Here is a 20,565-nt window from a genome sequence, read left to right as displayed (position 1 = left end):
CCACGGGGAGGTAGGGATAGGAGTTACTGGACAAGAGGCTAAGGACCACAAATGGGGTCTATTTTATACCTGCAGGTACGCGAAGTACCAATGGTACGCATTGTCCAGTCATTTACCACCATTAGAATCCTCAATGTCTTCCTAATTGTCTGCACCGGATGATAGGCACAATCTGGGAAACAGAACAGCTACCGGAGGAGTGGAAGGAAGGGGTAATCTGCCCCATCTACAAGAAAGGCGACAAGTTAGATTGTGAGAACTTTCGAGCGATCACCATTCTAAATGCGGCCTACAAAGTACTATCCTAGATCATTTTCCGTCGTCTGTCACCTGTAGTAAACGAGTTCGTGGGAAGTTATCAAGCCGGCTTCGTTGACGGCCGATCGACAACGGACCAGATCTTTACTGTACGGCAAATTCTCCAAAAATGTTGTGAATACCAGGTCCCAACGCATCATCTTTTCATCGATTTCAAGGCGGCATACGACAGTATCGACCGCGTAGAGCTATGGAAAATCATGGACGAGAACAGCTTTCCCGGGAAGCTCACGAGACTGATAAGAGCGACGATGGAAGGTGTGCAAAATTGTGTGAAGGTTTCAGGCGAACACTCCAGTTCGTTTGGATCCCACCGGGGACTACGACAAGGTGATGGACTTTCGTGCCTGTTGTTCAATATTGCGCTAGAAGGTGTTATGCGGAGAGCCGGGCTTAACAGCCGGGGTACGATTTTTACGAGATCCAGTCAATTTGTTTGCTTCGCGGATGATATGGACATCGTCGGCCGAACATTTGAAAAGGTGGCAGACCTGTACACCCGCCTGAAACGCGAGGCAGCAAAAGTTGGACTGGTGGTGAATGCGGCCAAGACAAAGTACATGCTAGCTGGTGGGGCCGAGCGCGCAGTGTTACGATAGACGGGGATACTTTCGAGGTGGTCGACGAGTTCGTCTACCTTGGATCCTTGCTGACTGCTGACAATAACGTTAGCCGTGAAATACGGAGGCGCATCATCAATGGAAGTCGGGCCTACTATGGCCTCCAGAAGAAGCTGCGGTCAAAAAAGATTCACGCCCGCACCAAATGTACCATGTACAAAACGCTCATAAGGCCGGTAGTCCTCTACGGGCATGGAACGTGGACGATGCTCGAGGAGGACCTGCAAGCACTTGGAGTCTTCGAACGTCGGGTGCTTAGGACGATCTTCGGCGGTGTGCAGGAGAACGGTGTGTGGCGACGAATGATGAACCACGAGCTCGCCCAACTCTACGGCGTGTTCAATGTGAGAAAATAGTATTTCGGCCCCGTGAAGCCTCCAGGCGTTTGGGCCTTCCAAATAAATGAAATTATAAAAAAAAACTCTACCCAGTAACCCAGTATCCAGAAGGTGGCCAAAGCTGGAAGGATACGATGGGCAGGGCATGTTGCAAGAATGCCGAACAGCAACCCTGCAAAGATGGTATTCGCTTCGGATCCGGTTGGTACAAGAAGGCGTGGAGCGCAGCGAGCTAGGTGGGCGGATCAAGTGCGTATCGATTTGGCGAGCGTGGGGCAGAACCGAGGATGGAGAGATGCGGCCACGAACCGAGTATTGTGGCGTGAAATTGTTGATTCATTGTTATCTGTGTAGATGTTAACTAAATAAATGAAATGAATGATGTCTTCCTAATGCCCAAAAATCAAGTTAACTTTATGTATAACATTTTTTAAACCCTAGAAATGATTTATGTCTCCCAAGGTCTTTGAAGTCAATTTAAGGTGAAGATGAACCGAGGTCAAATCTCATTCCTACAAGAGCACAAACCTAAAGAACCAGACAACCATTCACGTCGAAACCCTGATGGACTGCTATAGTCTATAGTCTGAATGGCTGTTCGACTCTCCAGATCTGTGCTACCACAGAACTGAAGCCCAGCCTTGGTTCATATTGACCTTAATGTCCCCATTGTCAAACGGGAACAATGAATGTAACGCAGAGCCCAACCACACCCACTCTTGCTTTACGTTTGTGACATGACGGTACTAATGAATATTTCCTAAGGAATGGTTTAACAGCATAGCTTAAATGAACATGTCAATGAATCGCGCAAGTTCAAAATGAATGAAGTTTAAAAAATGTTGTGGTATTAGTGATGCAAAAACTACTAAAGAAAAATTCCTCCAAATTCAACGAAAAGCTTGAAAGTTCAAATATGGAGGTGTTAAAAACAGTGAATCGGAAAAGAAAATGAAATATTTGGAAGGAAAAGTGTTCAAAGCCGGCAAATTAAAAGTCGTCAATGTACCCAGTGATGGTAACTGTCTTTTATATTCAGTTGTGCAGCAAATAACGGGTTGGATGCAGTTCAACAATGAGTTTAAGGAGATGGCAACGGACCTTAGAATGCGAACAGTGGAATACGTTTGGGATCATAGGATGGAGATGATGGGGACGATCATGGCAGTCGTAAGAGATGAAAGAGCAGTAAGGGGAGAAGCACTGGAGGAAGACAACGAAGTTTATACAGACTTGGTTACGGAGTACATAGAAAATCTAGCCAGGGATGGAGTATGGGGAGGAGAAGAGAGTATTTTAGCCATGAAGGAAATTCTGAAAGTGAATATAAGAATTTTCAGTCCCCACTGTGAACCGCTTGATTTTATGTTTCTAGATGGTACTAACAAAACTGTTGAAATACATTTCAATGGGATAAACTACTATGAGCGTGTTTAAACGGGGAGAAATGGAAGATGAGAACGAAGGTATAACGACTAATCAGCAATATAACATGGAAGGAAAAATTTATGAGGCAGGTCGAAAACGGGAAGATGAAGAGGAAAAGAAGGAAGTTCTGAATAAAATGTGATGGATGAATGTGAAAGGGGGAAGCATTAGAGTCAAAAGAATTATTAGATGAATGAACAGTCTGATTTGGTCAGCATGTCATCAGATGAGCAGGATAACACCAGGGACAAAAAGCCTTTGAAGATCTTCCCAAAGTATTAGAAGAGGAGATTAGACGAGTGACAAAGGATCAAAATGGAACCATTCAAACAAAACCTGAAATCTGGAACGCCATAGCCAATACAGTCTTTTCTCCCTTACTTGATATTGAAGGGACCTGGGAGGGAGAAACCAATACAAAATTTCTGTACGTCATAGTGAGCCGAGATTCCGCTGTCACGAACCGTCACTGTGAACCCAGATCTCAAACATTGGACTAACATGAAAAAAGCGCGTAACTGATTAAAACACATTTTCGTATTTCTTCAAAAGTGATAAAAATCAAATAAAAATCAATTCATGCACATAATGCAAGTAATGTCACGTGAGCACCATTTAATCTGATTGAACATAAAGCATTGAAAAACGCATCGTTCTACTTTTTCCAATGAAAATGAATATTTAGTGCATAGAAAACTGTGGCCCTTTTTTCATGTTTGTCAGGAAAGATCGAAGGTGCACAACAAAAGGATATTACCGATTTTCTCGAAGCCTGCCTTGATTGTTGTTGGCATACTGGAGTTATCTTGCAGTTCAAAATAACGTTGTCTTATATTTCGTGTGTAGTATCGGTGCCTCCCTCCCAGGAAGGGACCATCGAGTTAGGGAGGTATCGAGTTACAGAACACAAAAGTAGTGCAACTGCGTTCCAAGGGACCATCGAGTTAGCCATGAAAACCAACTTTTACTATGGTTCTCTAACTCGATATCGAGATACGGAATATCGAGTAAGGGAGAGTCAACTGTATAACACGGAGGACCATCAAGATATACCGTCAAAGAGGAAATGTAGAAATAATTAAAGTAGAAAGCAATCAAGAAGAGATTCAGGTGATTCAGCTAGTGGAGACGCAGATATTGGAAGGCATTCAAATAGACACTCTACGCTGTCTGGTGTACACTGAGCCAGAAATTGCGTACGAATTTCATAAGAGAACGCTTGTGAATCGATTTGCTGACTGGTTTTCTCTCACGGTGTGCCAGAAACCGTTATTAACGCAAAAAAATGTCCAACAATTTGGCACCTACCATTCAAAAGATATAGTATTCAAGCATCTTCTCTGTGAATTTGAAAATATTTTAACGAGGGAATCAAAAGTTATCGTGATTTGAAGTTTTTGAGCTGTTTTGGAAGGGATTTTTACATACTTCACAATTTTCTTCACCAGTGCATCATTATAAATTTGTAAACCAGCCAAGTAAACATCAACTTTGCATTAAGCATTCAAAAGATATGGCATTTAAGTATCTTCTCTGAAAATTTGAGATAATTTCTTCGAAAAAAATCAAAAGTTACAGTGATTTGTTTGTTTGCTATTATTTCTACATTATTTCTACGAAGTCTAAATTAGAGCTTATTTATAAGGCTTTGCTTTATTAAAGTACATAATTTACAAATAATTTTTTTTATTGGACTAACCCTCGGTATTCAAAAGATATAGTAGTCAAGCATCTTCGCAGCTGGGGACGTTCCTGGTGTAGTGGTTAGAATACACGCCTCTCACGCCGAGGACCTGGGATCGAATCCCATCCCCGCGATAGTCACTAAAAATTTCAGTGACGTCTTCCTTCGGAAGGGAAGTAAAGCCGTTGGTCCCGAGATGAACAACTAGCCCAGGGCTAAAAATCTAATAAAGATAGGAAAAAAAAATCTTCGCAGTTAGTTTGATAAAACTTTATCAACAGACAACATAACTGGAGTACTTTGAAGTTTTATACCTGTCTTTGAGATTTGTTTTTTAATCGTCTGAAAAAATGTTCGCAACACGCATTTTATCATTGCGACACAAATTAACTTAACAGATTTGTATTGAACTTGTATCTTTCATTCAAGAAAGGCAGTGTTTCGTTACAGCATAAGAAAATGTGTTCATTTTTGAAAATTTTGTTTTATTTTCGGCGTTTTGCTGGGCAGTGATTCGTTATGGTCCAAATAAACGTATTGGTGAACCTGAACAATTTGAAAGTGGTTCCTTGTTGCTCAGTCGAGGATGGATTATCGACTGGTTAGATCGCTTTATGCTACTGTTCTAAATAAGCTTAATATGATTGTTCAGAATTTTTTTGGATAACGAAGGGGATACATTTATATATTTGTTCAAATAATAGTTCGTAGTCGGTTATTGTCGAAATAAACCTTGTTTCATGTGTTTCAAATATTCAAATTCAACAAACTCCATATTCGATTTAGTTTTACATAATAACACAAGATCCATGAATTGTTAGATACAATAAATATCCACTTTTCATTTAGATACTGACAGATTACGTAGTAGGTTGATGTTGCATGATTCGCATCATGCAAAATCTTTGAATGATTCGTCATCAAAGGTGTCGTTGTATTGAGTTAGTCAAGTTTTGTACATATCAAAGAATTACTTTTTATTTTATTTCGTTTATTATTTTGTTGACTTTTTTATGTTTGGAGAGAGGTGTAACCAGTGAATATCATTGATGATTTCTAGGACTCTTGTAATTATGCGTTTTGTTTACTAAGACGAATCCTGTAATATAACCCCTTTCCATTTTCCAAACTCCCAATGATTTCTCGTGGAAGTGCATAGGACCCCAACAACTTTCTCAGAGATAGCAACACGTTATACATTTATTCTATAACCCAAATTGACCTGTATTTAGACGCAACAAGCACCGATGTTGCTTAGTACAGGGAATGAGCATTCAATTACTTACACACTGAGGGTGGTGCAACAAATCCTAAGTAGCATCCGTTGGTTCCTTGTCCAAGTATAGTTGCTCTTGTAGTAACAAATAAGCAGAAGCGGGCAGTCAATCACGCTCTTTAATCACATTGATTAACATATTGACAAGAATTTGTTGGGTTTAGTAATGGTAAAAATATTGAACGAGCAAATTAAAAATATTTAATGTTTGCTTTTTCAAAACTTCAAAGTACACTAGTTATGTTGTCTTTTGAGAAAGTTTTCGTAAACTTACTTCGAAGATACTAGTCAACTAGTGTGTGTTGTCAACTATATCTTTCGAAGGCTGAGTGTCAGTCCTATAGACATTTTTATTTGTAAATTATGTACAATAATATGACAAAGACATATAAATAAGCCTTTATTTAAACTTCATGGAAATAATGGTAAACATACAAACCAGTGTAACTTCTGATTTTCTCGAAGAAATTATTTCAAATTTTCAGAGAAGATGCTTAGATATATATGTTTTGAATGCTTAATGCAAAGTGATGGTTACTTGGCTAGGTTACAAATTAATAATGATGAACTGGTGGTGAAAATTGTGAAGTATGTAAAAATCCCTTCCAAAATAGCTTCAATCTTCAAATCACGATAACTTTAGGTTCCCTCGTTAAAATATTTTCAAATTCACGGAGAAGATGCTTGAATACTATATCCTTTGAATGGTAGGTGCCAAATTGTTGGACATTTTTTTGCGTTAATAACGGTTTCTGGCACACCGTGCTCTCTTTTATAAGATTATTATGAAACACACAACGTCCGATAATCACAAGAAATTCTTGTCGTTATCATTGGAGATCTTATGAATATCTTTATTTTCCTGAATTCAAAGAGCGATTCTCTAAATACATAATGGTCGTGAAGAGTTCCATAATTGATATCTATGATCCTTCATAAGAGTATCTTATAATATTATTCCCATTTATTTTATGAACGCAATGATCGATGGAAGTTCACAAGTTTTTCTTATGAGTCTCTTTAGATGCTCCTTATGTCTTCATTCCATAAGAAATTCGTATTAAATTCTTACGTGTTTTTCTATAGGAAGTCGACTGTTTTTTCACAAGTGTTACTAATCATTGTCATGAGCGCGCTTATGAATGTCTATCGTGAATATTATGTTATTACTATCGCTCCACGTAATTCATAAGACTTTCGTATGAAATTGTTAAGAAAATCGTACTCCATTAGATTGTCTTATGAAAGCCAAAGATCAATGCATATGATAACCAAAAAGAGTTTCTTATGAAATTTTATCTGTTTATGTAATGAGTATTGAGCTTGAGCTTGAGCTTGATTGGCCGCCCGTGGATGCTACTCCAGTATCGCCAGATCAGCTGCACTTACACAAGGAACCAACCACTCAGGCAAATTAATTAACGAATTTCATAAATTTTCCCTTATGAAGCATTGAAAAATCTATGAAAGCTGATTTCAGAAGGCTTTTATGGATTTCATACCATTGCAATGATAACCATAATCGAGAAAATAGGAGAACATAATAAAGGTATTCAAATTTCATTGCGCGCCTTATGATTTCCATTGCTCTAATGACTAATTCCATTAATGATACCATATTTTATAAGGCTGGTATGAATTTCATATTAGCTCAATGGAAACCATAATTGCGAAGCAAGTTATACTTAATTAACGTATATCAATCTCATTAAGCTGCCTTATGATTCACATTGATGTCACTAGTGTGAAAAACTCATAAGATTGTTATTATGAAAATTTGTAGCATAAAATCGTTGGCTCCAACATACTGCGAACATTTTCAGTTATGGAATGTCCAGTTATGGGAAAGCAATGGACGATTGTCGATAAAACGGAAATGTGGATTTAAATAAACGGGCAATAATGGTCGAGCTTACGTCAACAATATATTGTACTCCGAATAATTTAATTGAATATTTTTTCAATATCTGTGTTAGAAAATGTCTTGAACAACGTGTAAAAATCATTTCATTCTTCACCGCGTCCTCGATGAGGAATAGTACTTTGATGCATATCATTGCGAATCAAGCAGCAACACTGCAAAGTAGGTGGAAATCCAATTTCCACACCTTAATTGCCTAATAATAAGTAGATGAACGCATTGAAAATTCAGTAAATCTCGATTACTTTTTCAAATCGACGTAAGTAACTTTTATACGGTTTTGAGATAATTAATTAGGAAAAATCACAATCTATCTTCTAAAACTGTTTTAAAATGAATCACCTTTTTAACATTTTTTGCCGTGTACTTCGCTCAAATTTTGCATACACTCAGCTCACGTTCAAAAACTAGGTAGTTTCTATTATATCCCACAAAAATAATTATAAGAAAATGATAAGCCGTTTCATTCAGTTACTTTCGACGTTTTTCTACCAGTGTAAAATCGGCTCAAGTAGTGTTTTGTTTTGATTCGTGGTTAAGTCACTTTGTCTCTCCATACAGCGGGGCGGCGAAAGTACACGGAGAAAACGGAAAACCCATATTTGAGTATTTTTTAACTTACTTTTGAGTTATTTTTCTCTCCCTATTTCATTCGCTCCTTCTATTGTTGTCAGAGAGCGAAGAGCAAAACAACCCAAAAATCGAACCTTAGTGCGTTACCTCAAATTTGAGTAAGTGGCACAGTACTGGAAGTTGAGTTATTTGATCTGCCGATTGAGTGAAAAGAACTTAGCCAGTAGGTATTTTTTCGCATGGCTGCAAATGAAAACAACTTCTACCCCATCAACTCAAAATTAGGTTAATGCACGAACCCCCGGAATTGAGTGGAATGAACTCACTTTTGAGTACTTCATTTTCTCCGTGTAGTGGTTAGGTTGCCAAAGTTGAAAATGTTACTTTCGTCGTTTTGTAAATCCGGAAATTAAACGTTCTAAAAGTGAAAAGTTGAGTTGGTACAGAGCGGTACGTGTAGAATTCCGCCTGCTTAACACGTAAGATCGATAAAGTAAGTTTGTATACTTTTTTGACTTGAGTCTGTATGAATAAGTTTTCGAGAAATATCCCGAATGGAATTTATTGTCAACCATGTATAAAAAACGACTAGTATAATAATAGTTTGTGTCACAAAAAGTAATGTAGTTTATATTGCTGATAGAAGTAATTCTTAAAATTTTATTTCAATGTTCATAATGCTGTTTAATGAAATTAGCCAGTCACCACATTGACATGATCCAGATCAATTCATAAGGTGAATCAATGAAATACTTACCGATTTCTTGTGACTAATAAACATAAGGGAAAATAATGAATATTCAAAGTATTTTTGCCTGAGTGACCGAATGACTGCTTGGGACTAACAGGCATCCTCAGTGTATAAGTGCTGGTGATCTTCTATTTTTAGACGACAATGGTGCCTGCCACGTCAGAATGCAGACCAATGTGGGGAAGGGGGAGGGATTGATGATGCATTATACTGGCTCCCACGTAGACCGTATATACCACTGCATCTAAGCCAGTTCATGCGGGAGTGTATGGATTGGGGGAAAGGCATGGCAGAGAGGTTTGCTTTTGTGGTTAGCAGACTGCCTATGTATCAGGCGTAAGGAAAGGCATGCGCGTGGAAGAATGGAAGCGTTAGAGAAACGGTTTCTTGTCCGTCTCTGGTTCTAGCGTTTGCTATGAACGAATAGTTTGAGTGTGATAGATTTAGAATGGAAGATAGAAGCAAGAGAGAGATATACAACTACAAAGTACGAGGAAAGGGACCGGCCTGGGATTGAACCCATGACCTTCTGCTTATGAAGCAGAAACGGTAGCCATCAGACCAACAACCCCGTCTTATATCTGTCTATGTAATGAGTATTGTTTCAAAAGTCTGTTGTGGAATTTCATAAGATTCTCGAATGCAAAACAAAATATTTCTTATGTCGTTATTCCATAAGAAAATCTTGTGTACCGTAATCCGGGGTATCATTGATCAGCGGGGTATCATTGATCAGAATGACTCATCTCGTAATCAGTTGGTATCATCATTTATTGATGAATCAATTCCAAAGCATGAATGTTGCTTCTCTTTCTTTTATTTATGAGCTATTAAAAATTAAGATTTTTGCAAAAATTGCGTTAACTTAATGCGTAAATTTGTCAAGTTTGCGAAATAATGATATCAATGGTTAAGGATGACACTACCAAAGATTCATGTCTCACATAAGTTCTGCAAGCGATATGAGCAAGGAAAAAGCGGTTCTCATCAAAAATGGCATCGCCAAAATCGATTCCGCTGTCAAAACTTTTATAAGTATGTTCAATTAGGCAACATAAACGAATTACTGTTAAGAATTTAGAATTCCCTTAGGAAATTGCCTACCTTTAGGCGTATTCCACTGTTCGAGGTGATTTTAATTTTGAAATAACTCAAAAAGTAAATGAGATTTAAGCGTTTGGACATCATATTTGGCTTCAGGGGCCATGATTTAAGTAAGTAACGACATTTTCAATATTACCGAATGTCGTTTACATGGATGATCAATGTTACCCCATATCAGCTAAATGAAAAAATCACATAAAACATTTTTGTAAACATGCTTAAATCTTTCAAAAACCAAAATACAGTATACAGTCACGAGCTATGGGTGGCAGTACTTGTTTTAAAAATATAATACTAAGAACATTTGCATTTTTGAATTAAATATTTAGGAAATTGCCTAAAATCTGATCAATGTAACCCCGGATTACGGTACCTCATACGTTCTGTTTCCTCAGTGTACATCAAAGGAAAAAGTAAAACCAATGAGAAGAACAACAAAAGACAAGTAAGGAAGAAACAAGAAGAAAATATCAACCAAGAAAGGAACATCGAAGACCAGAACAATATGAAAACAAGCACAGACCAACAGGATCAGATGAAAACAGTAACACCAGAATTGATTAAAATTGCTAGACGAAGAGCTACACCAATCAGGAGTCGATATAGCAGTGTTACAAGAAGCAAACGTAATGGGCATGCAGGTCGAGACACACCACTATGAATGGTGGATGTCGAACAGGAAAAATACCAACAATATGAGGGGGCTAGCTATTCTACGGAAGAAAGATAGTAGGATGAAAGTTAGAGCAGTAAGAGATATCAGCAAAAATGCAATGTCATCAATTGTGGAGAATCAGCAAGGTGAGAGTTGGATTGTAGTTAATATACACGCACTAAACGTGAATGTAAATTCGTTCTTCGCCGAATTGGGAGCATACGTAAACGGACATCCAAGGAAAGACAGAATGCTATTGTTTGGAGATTTCAACTCTCAAATAGGAGAAGAAGATTCAGAGGAAGAAGAGATCATTAGACTAGGAAAATATATCGGACACAAAAAACAAATGAAAACGGAGAGTAGGTATATGAAAATATTTTTGAAACTGCACAAAATTAATGTTACATGAATGCGGTTTGATAAATCATTTTTATGTACATGGACAAATAGAAACAAAACTTCTCAAATAGATCATGTTTTAGCTTCAGAGGAAACATTAATAAAAACAAAGTTTATTAGGGCAGGTTGGACTACAATACACACCGATCACAAAATGTTAATTGTAGCCATAGAAACAATGCAATGGAAATAAGAAAATAACATGAAAAAAAGAAGAAGTCAATTGCTGCCCAGTGTTCTACAACAAAAAGAACCAAAAGAAATATTTCATGATCAACTAAACAAATATGAACTAATAGATGTAGAAAGTTTAGAAATAACAGAAGCCTATGAAAAATTTATAGAAAAAATGGCAACAAGTGCTAGGAAAGCGTTACAATATGTTAAAGACCCTATGACACCAAAAAGGAAAAAGCAAGAAAAAGAATGAAATTGGCAAAACAAAGAGGAGTAGATACAGCGTTGTTTAGGGAAAACATTAAGATAAGAAGACATGAATACAGTTTAGCAGTTAGGGAGCACAATGAGAAGGAAATTTTCAAATTTTATAACGAATTGCAAGATTATGAAGTAGGAGAAAGAATCAAAAGATCTTATAAATACTTGAAGAAGTTTGTTAAGAGAAAAGCGCCCAAGAAACCGTCAATTGCACTGGAAAAATTGATAGAAGAACTAGAATTAACGGACGGTGAACCAATAATTATAAAACCAGATAACGAAACATTAAAGAACGAAGTAGGGAAGAGATTAGAGACATTATTAGTGAACTAGTAAACGGTAAAGCAGCAGGATTAGATAAAATGAAAAACGAATATGTCAAATATTGTGACGAAGCCAGCATAGAAGAACTTTATCAAATGGTACGAAAATTATGGTTGAGCAACAAAATGCTAGATCAATGGAAACAATCAGTTAAAATTCCTATACCGAAGCAAAAAGGAGCTAAGGAAACAACAGACTTCAGGAGGATAACACTAAGTAATTTGGGATGGGATGGAAATGGTTAGCGAAAAGATTGAGAAAATATGGAGGAGACCCTGAATTTCACCAGACGGCTTTCACCCAAGATAGATCGACAGACGATCAAATTTTCTATGCAAGAAGATGCATGGATGAGAACTGGAATAGCGGAAACACCATCATCCTAATGTCAGCGGATATCAAGAAAGCATTCGATTTTGTTGATGTATCATCGGTAAGTTATACAAAAAAAATACTAACAGTACAACAAGTAATCTAAATTGAAAAAGGTAAATTAATTCATAGGTGGAAAAAAATTTGAATGAACTCCATGTGCCGACGCATATAATAAACAGAGTACTGCAAGCGATGTCAGCCGAACGTACCAGCATACTTTGGGAAGGAGTTAAAACCGAAGAGAGAACGAAGACAAAAGGAATCAAACAGGGATGCCCTTTGTCACCGTACATCTTTACGTTAATAATTCAAAAAGTACTTAAGGATATAGAAAAGGTAGTGAAACTATTGAAATTTGAATTACAAAAGGTTGGACTAAAAATTAACATTAACAAAGTCAGGTTTTGATAAGAGAACCAGAAAGTGAATAAAGGAATAAATGATACATGTAAAATAATAAAAATAAAATTAAGAAACATGAATAAATTATTGTTAACAGCAATGCTGAGAACTTAAATATAAATGCATGTATTAAAAAAATGAAGGAATACTAAGAACTTGCAGGCAGACTGAAAACGATAAAGAAATGCAAAAAAAATAAGAAATGTCGCGGGAATGGGCGTTATCTGGAAAAAATAATTGTTTTTCTTGTACCCCCGTTCACCCCCGCTAATTTGAACGGTACCTCATGCAAACCATCGGGATTCATTTATAATTTGAACTTCTAGTCTCCCTAAGAACAACAGAAAATCGTACTTCTGGTTACCCCTTTGGCTGTTTTGTTTTGATTCTGCGTTCCGTTCCACAGCGTTCCATTTCACTTTACTCCGTTCCATGAGCTGAATGACGTTTGAACCATTTTTAATCTGTACGATGTGCAAATTAGCGGGGTACAAATTAAAAAGTGTTCAGATTAAATGTGGTCAAACCAACGGGGGTACCCGGTATTTTAAAGGACTGAAACAAAGAAGCAAATACAGGAAAAGCTTGGAGACTCAACGGAGGAAGCTTAGCTGGTTCTTAATTAAAGAGAAATTAACCTTGGTGAGAGATTTCCATTTTTATATTCAGGGTGGCATGGTATTGAACTGAATGTTTAATATAAAACTAAATATGTGCCAGGATCAAAGTGTTGAACTTTGATTCAGGAAGTATTAATGCATCTCAGATATCCATTTGATATCAGGAATGCCTTAATGCGGGGCTTATTGTATCGGACGACGACCTCGGGATGTACGTGTATGAACAGGCGTCCTAGAAATGGGTCGCTGTCTGGACAATAGAGCTATCAACTTTCCATTTCCAGGGCTAAAATTATTTGCAAATATAAACAAAATTATAAATAGTTGGAAATAAGTTTCTTCCATAAAAGCACTGCCAGTTCAGAGGGCGATGGATTGTACTCACACACACACACACACACAAACACACAGGAATGGTTTAAGGTGAAACATCTCGGAATCCAAAGATGGCCGGCACGATGGCCGACTTCTCCCCCTACTCACGTTTTCAAAGGCACAAAACTGGAGAAATATTTGGCTAACGTTCCTGATCTTCTTATTTTAAGCTTTCTGCTAGTGCACAAAGCCAACATAAAAAGTGCACTGTTGTAGGATGCTCTCTTCGGAAGATTTGTGGCTTTGAAGTTTTAGTGCAATCTTAGAAGTTGATTCCAAACTATTTCACCTTAACAGCATAGCTGAGCCTTTCGGTTAATAAGACCGATGTATAGAAATAATTTGATTCGAAATTGTCCGCGTGGTCTTGTAATACCCCCATTAGATAAGAATCAACTATTACCATACTTACCAAACGCTCGCGATGACCCATTGCCATTTATCTTCCTGGAGTATAAATGATTTCAATGAATGATAACCGTATTATGCAGTAGTTTGAATAGGATCACTAAATCAGAATACAAAAAATCGGATTGTACTAAAAACTTTGCCATTGTTTTGAAGTTCATGCAACCTCTAATCAACACTACAAAATACAGCGATCAAATATCTAAAATAATCACTAAATGAAATGAAAATGCGTTGTGTAACGAATCATTACAGCACTGGTCTCCGTTTCATTTGCGTAATGACTATTGCCGCACTGCATACTTCAGTGCAGGGAAGTAGGCCGTTTCATGACAGATTGGCGTGATGAAAAACAGCCTATTACGATGAGAAATTGCAAAAATATATTTATCCTTGCCGATACGATAAGTTATCAGACTAGCACTTACTTTATTGGAAATTATGAACTTATGTTTATGAAATGTGAATAGAAGCTAAAAATCCGATCTCAGCTGTGGTCGATTTTTGAAAGGGTCAAAAACAAGTCCGTGTATATCCAATAAAACATGTAAAAATCTGAAATTTGTGTTGCCTATCCAAAAGTATTGATATTTGATATGAATTGGAATAATTTTATTCATTTTTAAAATACCTGAAGAGCTATGATTTCGTATAGTTGTCCTATGTAGAGAGAAAAACTTGCGATTTTTTGGAATTTTACACTTTTTTAAATGTGTTTAAGCAAATCCAAATAAAATTTTATAAAACAATTCTTCTGGAACTTCTTAGATAAATTGTAATTGTAATTAAGAACTATAAGGATTCCAGTCGGGTTCGTTAGGATTTCATCGGGATTTGCAAGGATTCTACTCAGGTTCTCATGGATTCCTGTTGAATTTTCAAGGATTGTCGGAACTTGCCGAAAAAGTATATGAATTTGTTTATTTTTTTCATGAGAAAATGGAGAAAAAAATTTACGTGAGAGGCGTTAAAATAGATAGATGGTTAAATTTGGCCAACACATAGGGTAAAAGCACCGGTTTTGGCCAGTCTAAGAGAAAATGTCGATAAAAATTAAATAGGAAGCCGTATTTACACTACAAATATGTCAATTGCAAGCTTTCAATCCATATTATGTGTGTAAAATATCAAAACTGAACTAAAACCATTTTTTCGCTTTGAAAATCCCGTTGGTCAATATAGGCCAACGGAACCAGTGTCGGCCAGAGATTTAACTTCGGTTCCTAAATTGGCCAATCGCATTGATTTCTCATAAGAGTGGCCAAATTAGGAGTGCCCTGGCCAAATTAGGTGTATGGGAGTTAAAATTATAAGGATAATTAATTGTTTTCCTTATGTTTTGAATCAATTTGGACGGGTAAATGAATGTAGCTCTATCATGTGAATGTGATCTACTGAACACAAAAGGTTTCATGCTGATTGGCTATGTAAAACGATGTATAATCCCCTATGGCTACAACTGGCGTATGGCCAAAACCGGTGCTTCTACCCTACCTTTTATCTTGGAGGTATTGCGGTGGCGCGTTTTATCCCGACGACACATTTTATACCTAGTTCCCTTATTAATTATTAAACTAATAATGCTGGATCGATGGATCGATCAAAATCGAGTGTGTATATTAGACGCGGTATCAGATTTCTTTGTGACGTTAGACAAGCAGATACGTCCCACTCGGGTTCAGATCTAGGACAGGACGTGACAGCTCAACTAAGACTGCCCCGTTGTGCTTCAGTCGTTAACCTTGACGATACAAAAGCCAGTGTTACCAGTATCCTGTTGAAGCAAATCTTGCGAACAAATTCAAATATAAAGGCTCATAATTTGATTGTTTCTTGTGCGATTCATTCATTTAGTGCATTAAGGATGCTATATTAAAAAACAAATCAGGTTTTAATTCAAGACCGACGATATTTTAGAGAGAATTGACACAATTTCCATTATATTGGTCTCAATTAGGCATTTTTATGTATTTTAACATTGAAGGAGCACATGCTTTGAACCTAACATCGAATATGAATAGATGTGAAACAAAAAGATTTCATTTAAAATTTCCAATTTTTTATGAAAACTCTAACAAATGAACTAGCAACTCGGCCGGGCTAGCAACAAAGTGCCCTGTTGCAATCAAACTCAACAATGTGAAAGTAGGCCTTTGCCAAAACGACCAATGAGAAGTGGTCTTTTTTGACAGGCAATTGGTTTCATTTTTGTACTTTGACCTGTCCGGTCTTGTCTTCGGTTCAGATTGGGTACCACTTCTAGTACTGCATTTGGTTCTTTGGTACTGCAAAAAGTACCCAAGTTTGACAGATCGCAGTACACTTTTCACGGCAATCTAGATTTTGTTCTATTACCGACTGTTTACTTCGTTCTTAAGCTAGGTATGCTGTTCGGCTCAAGAAAAGTAAAAATTTCTGTCCAAGAAATGGTCAAGAAATTTCCTACACGGAGAAAACGGAAAACCCAGATTTGAGTATTTTTTAACTTACTTTTGAGTTATTTTTCTCTCCCTGTTTCATTCGCTCCTTCTATTGTTGTCAGAGAGTGAAGAGCAAAACAACCCAAAAACCGAACCTTAGTGCGTTACCTCAAATTTGAGTAAGTGGCACAGTACTGGAAGTTGAGTTGTTTGATCTGCCGGTTGAGTGAAAAGAACTTAGCCAGTAGGTATTTTTTCGCACGGCTGCAAATGAAAACAACTTCTACCCCATTAACTCAAAATTAGGTTAACGCACGAACCCCCGGAATTGAGTGGAACGAACTCACTTTTGAGTACTTCATTTTCTCCGTGTACAGCGAGCTCCATTTGAATTGACATTTATTTTCAACTGCGTACTGCGATCAAAGAAAAATGCATTTCTTGAGCATTTCTTGCAAGAAATTTCCCACGCAGATAGGCGATTACTTTTCTGTTGAAGTGCATACTTCGCTTTAAACGCTAACAGTTGGCGCCAGCGGCAGAAAGTACAGACAACAATCATTCGGACACTCAGTTTCTCTAATTGGCCGCCGAGCAACGACACTATTGTTTGTATTCCACTCACTGATTGCGCTACGCTGGATTCTCAAATTTCTTAAAATTTCAACACAAGCGCATGGAAGAATGGTAGTCGAGAACTGTCAAATCGTATGGAAAATGATGAAAAACGTAAATTATTAGCAATTAGGACACTGGATCGAAAAAGTAGTGATTAGAAATCAAGCGTAATGTGAATACATAACTTTTAGTGTTCAGTTCATCTTCCATAGTGCTTTCATTGCTTCAGGATTTCGTTTTTACTACCACTGAAAAAGAGCCATCTATTAATAGATAATCTAGATAATAGACACTATAGTGATACCCGAGTGAGTGCAAGTAGTGATAGGGAGCCGGATCCTATTCTTGGCACTTTTGATTCACTTCGGCAGTGGGGTTTTTTGAAAGCTACAGAGCTCATATTTGGTCACAGTATGCGTCGTACGGATGTGTTCCTTATTGCAAAGTTTTAGACAATTCGGCCGACAAAAACCCCCCATGCCAAAGTGAATCATGGAAGTGCCCAAGTAGCTCTGTACACGGAGAAAATGGAAAACTCTAGTTAGTATAACAAATATTATTTATTAATATTTACACAACTTTATTCATTGTTGCGAATAAATGATATACACTGTAGTAATATATTTTAAGCATTCCTAATCTTTTTGGAAATTTATCATTTTCACTGCATATTGCGCGCCTGATTTCACTCCGGGGACTTAACGAAACCGAATTCGATTCAGACATTTTATTTTTGTGTGTCCTCAAGCCCGGTGATCGTGCCTCACGAAACTAATAACTGTTTTCACGAGAAAAACGAAATAATATACTAATTAGTTATTTGGGAGCGAGAATGTGTTGCTATCGGTAAGTTTTCTTTCACTCAGCGGCTCCGTGACTGCTTTTATTGCGACATTTTTGTTCATTTAGAATCCCACCCAAAACTTCCGGCCGTTGGATCTGGAGTGAAATGACGAACATCAGCGGAAAAATTGCCAACGGGATTTTCTGAACTAGCAGAACTAAGCAGATAATGCGAACGGTGCGGAACTAGCTCGAGTCCTAGTGAACAGACAGGGATGACGCTCATGTCGCGTCAGCAAAAAGCTATTACAATAAATTATCAAAAAAAAAAAAAAAAAAAAAAAATCATTTTGTTTCACTTTTAATTTTGTTGTTTTGTTTTCATATTTTCAAAATAAAATGAAATCAGTTTTTATGAAATTCATTGAATTTTCCTTCTTTATCAGCCCTATGGATTATTCCCGTGATAAGCACGGTCATATATAAAAAGCGTTTATACTAGCAATGCATATTCCTTTTTAATTCATTCCAATGAGTGAATAGACCAAATACGGTTTAGAATGGTATTTAACTTATTTAGTATTTTATTTTCTTAGCGTGTACCCTATTGTGCTCTGCAAGCTAAATCCACGGAATGCGATTATCTGAAAATGTCGATATACCGTCGCAGTGATAATAAAAATCATCAAATGTTTCAGGTTTAGCAAATTTAGGACATTCGCGTCCTTGAATAACGAATAAATTAGCAGATGCTGCTCTACGAGGATAGTATGACCACATGACTTCCAAAGGTGTAAAATATCATGCGTCTCCATTGTAAGAAACTTTATCTTGCATCTTTTTTAGACCAGGTCTATATTCATACCAAAAGGCACATGAAATCATTTCCGTTTAAGGTGACACGGGAGACCGTGTTATTTTCCCTATCTTTCGTCTCACTCTAACATTTATCATCAAAACTTTGTGGAAGCAAATCTCGAGTTTTAGTGAACCGATGAAGCTGAAAATTTATTGGGTTGAGCACTACATATATAAAATCATAGTGATACATTTTTCGCATCGATATATGGAGTGGTTCTTAGGATTTGCTTCTTGAAATGGATAGGGTGATTATGATGACGTCCCGTGCGGCCTTAAGTCGCATCTAAATCGCTCAAGTGACTACTTATCTGGCTGAATCTATTGGATCACCCTGTAGGTATCATACCTCTCGCGAGAGATCGCGAGTCATCAAATAACAACAAAACTCGCGCAGCAATGATAAAACGTGTTGGAGATGGAACGGAGCATCCGCGAGAGCGAGAGTGAATGCTTGCGAGATTGCTGCTGCGCGAACGATGTGATATAGCTCCTATAGTAGAGTGGTATATGCGGCGACAAACAACGATACGATGATGATGTCATTCCATTGGGCCTAAAGCTACTGTGTTCTCCATACAATGAAAGCGCAAACAAGAAGCAAGTAGTTCCGGGGAATCACACGATGATCGACCGCAAATGAGTCGCCTCCCGAGTGGGGGAGGGTAGTAAGTCCTTTGTTTATTATGGACGATCGAGTCGCCGGCAAATCTTCGTTCTGCATATCGTAGTTCACACACGCTTAAGGGACAACCGTAAAAGTTTGAAAAGCGATAAATAGAAGATGAGACGTTCTATCATATAGGTTTGTTATCACCGTAAAATGTATACATACAATAAATTTATTATTACATACATTTCGTACATAACATTAAAACAGTTGAATTTTGTAGAATTGAAGTTTAATATCTACTATAACAAGACACAGTGTTAAGCAACCAAATCCTAACAGAAACTGCGTCAAGTACCATGCCCACACACTTACGGATCACCAACAGTGACGGATCACTTTGGCATTCAACATCGGATTACTCGCTCAAAACACAAACGTTGACGTAAAACATATTTTCCCATGTTATACTATTTGTCTTCTACCATTTGTAAGGACTGTTCATTTTATAAAGTGTACACCTTGTGCATGCTGTATCTTTCTTATTAATCAATGAAATTTCAATCGGTTTTTTGCACATCGTTCGACTAGTATTGTACAATGTTGTGATAATAAAAATTCTCCAAAATAATTAAATTTCACACGAATATGGAACAACGATTAGATCGGTCGATTTTTTGAGGTTATCAAAATCAATGATTGTAAGAAATTGGGTGGAAAATTCGATAATTTATATTTTCTATTTTCAAAAAAGGCTTGTTCTTCGAAAGCATCATCAATCAGAAGCCTGATGGAAAAAATCAAGTTATTTTTGGAGCAACAATTTTACAGATATAATAAAATCAATTTTCCCGTATATTTTTTAAGAATTTTTTTCTAAATTTGATGGGAATTGATATGAGTAGAATTTTTTGTGTAAAAGTACGTCCTGACGGAAGTCCTAATATAGTATTAATATGAAACATAACTTACGCCTTCATAGAATTACTTAGTAAGTCCACACGTCACATTCAAAGCACAACAGAAACACAATTGTGTTATTCTTAGAAGACCTATCAAAGTACATTGACAATCATCAAAATTGGCAACACTGCTGTAATAAAATCGATTTTATTTTCCACATATTATTTTCATAATATGTTATTCTGAGATTACCAATTGAAAAATTCGGAGAAAACTGTTTATAATTTGCTGTAGATCGATAAATATGCGTACATGATTTTGAAAGTATGAGACTTTTTAGTAAAACGACCATAAACAGTAA

The 20,565-nt window shown here is 37.0% G+C and overlaps 1 long non-coding RNA gene across 1 annotated transcript; it reads left to right on the top strand.

Annotated features, from left to right (window-relative positions):
• The first annotated feature begins 17,825 nt into the window (after positions 1-17,825).
• Positions 17,826-18,043, top strand: LOC110675263. The gene is made up of 2 exons (XR_002499314.1): positions 17,826-17,896; positions 17,960-18,043. It is a non-coding gene; the product is annotated as an uncharacterized LOC110675263 (long non-coding RNA).
• The last annotated feature ends 2,522 nt before the right edge of the window (positions 18,044-20,565 follow it).

This window comes from Aedes aegypti, chromosome 2 (genome assembly GCF_002204515.2).
Source record: "Aedes aegypti strain LVP_AGWG chromosome 2, AaegL5.0 Primary Assembly, whole genome shotgun sequence".
In the NCBI taxonomy this organism is placed as follows: Eukaryota; Metazoa; Arthropoda; class Insecta; order Diptera; family Culicidae; genus Aedes; species Aedes aegypti.
Note: the sequence above shows the minus strand (reverse complement) of the source record. Positions and strands in the feature narration are given on the sequence as shown.